At 36.9% G+C, this 2,534-nt stretch overlaps 1 pseudogene; it reads left to right on the forward strand.

The window, feature by feature from the left end:
* The first annotated feature begins 743 nt into the window (after positions 1-743).
* LOC112910230 (large ribosomal subunit protein uL30-like) lies at positions 744-1,541 on the forward strand (annotated as a pseudogene).
* Positions 1,542-2,534: the final 993 nt, after the last annotated feature.

The following is a 2,534-nucleotide window of genomic DNA, read 5'->3' on the forward strand; positions in this document are numbered from 1 at the left end:
GGAATAAGACAAGAACTTCCACTCTCACTACTGCTATTTAACATAATACTGGAAGTCCTAGCCATAACAATGACACAACATGAAGAAATAAAAGTCATCCAAATCAGCAAGGAAGAAGTAAAACTTTCACTATCTGTAGATGACATGGTACTCTATTTAGAATATCCATTAAGAACTCACAAAAAAAGAACCCACAAAAATTGCTAGAAGTAATACATCGATTCAGTAAATTTGCAGGATACAAAATCAACGCACAGAGATGTGTTGCATTTCTCCACACCAATAATAAAGAGAAATAAAGGAATCAATTCCATTTACAATGCACCAAAAACCATAAGATACATAGGAATAAACTTAAATAAAGATGTGAAAGGCCAATACTCTGAAAATTATAAAGCATTGATGAAAAAAGTGGAAGAGGACACAAATAAATGGATAAACATCTCAGGATCATGGATTAGAAGAAAAATATTAAAATGTCTATGCTATCCACAGAAGTCTATAAATTTAATGCAAACCCTATCAAAATATCACCAGCATTTTCCACAGACCTAGAATAAACAATCCTAAAATTTGTATGGAATCACAGAAGACCCTGAATAGACAAAACAATCCTGAAAAAGAAAAGCAAAGCTGGAGGTATCACAATTCTGGACTTCAAGTAATATTACAAAACTGTGGTGATCAAGACAGTATGGTGCTGGCATAAAAACTAACACATAGCCTCTTTTCCGGCCGGAAACATGGAGGGTGCAGAAGAGAGTAAGTTTCCTACTGTGCCAGAAACCCTTAAGAAAAAGCGAAGGAATTTTGCAGAGATCAAGCGTCTGAGAAAAAAAGTTTGCCCAAAAGATGCTTCGAAAGGCAAGGAAGAAGCTTATCTATGAAAAAGCTAAGCATTACCACAAGGAATACAGGCAGATGTACAGAACTGAGATTTGCATGTCGAGGATGGTGAGAAAAGCCGGCAACTTCTACGTGCCTGCAGAACCCAAGTTGGCATTTGTCATCAGGATCAGAGGTATCAATGTGAGCCCAAAGGTTTGAAAGGTGTTGCAGCTTCTTTCACCTTTGCCAGATCTTCAATGGCACCTTTGTTAAGCTCAACAAGGCTTCAGTTAACATTCTAAGGATTCTGGAACCATATATAGCATGGGGGTACCCAGACCTGAAGTCAGTGAATGAATTGATCTACAAGCCTGGTTATGGCAAGATGAACAAGAAGCGAGTTGCCCTGACTGATAACACATTGATTGCCCCGTCTCTTGGTAAATATGGCATCATCTTCATGAAGGATCTGATTCACGAGATCTATACCATTGGAAAACGTTTCAAAGAAGCAAACAACGTTTTATGGCCCTTCAAATTATCTTCTCCATGCCGGGGAATGAAGAAAAAGACCACCCATTTTGTAGAAGGTGGAGATGCTGGCAACAGGGAAGACCAGATCAATAGGCTTATTAGAAGGATGAACTAAGGTATCTACCATGATTATTTTTGTAATCTGGTCAGTTAATAAATGACTACTTTCAAGTGGAAAAAAAAAACTAACATGTATCAGTGGAACAGAATAGAAAACCTATAAATGAACCCACAACTATATGGTCAATTAATCTTTGACAGTGCAGGAAAGAATACCAGTGGGAAAAGACAGTCTCTTCAACAAATGACATTGGGAAAACTGGAGAGAAAGATTAAAAAATGAAACTGAATCACTTTCTTACACTAAACACAAAAATAAATTCCAAATGAATTAAATACCTTAATGTGAGATCTGAAACCATAAAAATCCTAAGGAAGAAAACAGGAAGTAGATTCTTTGACATTGACCATAGCAACCTCTTACTATTAGTCAGACTTAAAGTATGACTTTGCCTCACAGTGTATGGCACTGAAGACACTATGTAATCAAGAAAATATTTTAACATTCTTTTTGCCAGGAGTCTTTGTCTTTCTTTAAGTTACCTGCAAAGCTCCAAAAGGTCATTACTGAGGCAGAAGATAGGTCTTGCTGACTGTACATTACCTCCTATGTGCCAGATGAGTCTGCTTTAGCAACAGACTCTGCCTTAAAAGACACACAGACTTAACTTCCTGCTTGTTATTGTTACTGACTGCAGTAACTAATAATAACTAGCATAATGCTTACTAAGTGCTAGATACTATTCTAAGTTTTTACATTTAATACTTATAATAACCTAATGATTCAGGTCCTATTATTAACCTTCCATGCTACAGATCAAGACACTGAAGCAGAAGCAGAGAGAGGTTAAGTAACTTGGCCAAGTATTCACAGATGGTTTGGAATCAGGATTTAAATCTAGACCACCTGTCTCCAGGGAATGGGCTCTTTACCAGTGCACTAGTACTTCTTTGTCATATCAAGGAATTTTTACCTAAGGATTCAATACCAAAGATGTTCCTAAAACACTCATTAAAAACAGTGGCAGTTTTCTTTTACAAAGAGAATAGAATGGCAAATTCCTTGCGTGAACCATTAACCCAACAACTAGGACCATCTCCTTTATACCATT

This window comes from Vulpes vulpes, chromosome X (genome assembly GCF_048418805.1).
Source record: "Vulpes vulpes isolate BD-2025 chromosome X, VulVul3, whole genome shotgun sequence".
Taxonomy (NCBI): domain Eukaryota; kingdom Metazoa; phylum Chordata; class Mammalia; order Carnivora; family Canidae; genus Vulpes; species Vulpes vulpes.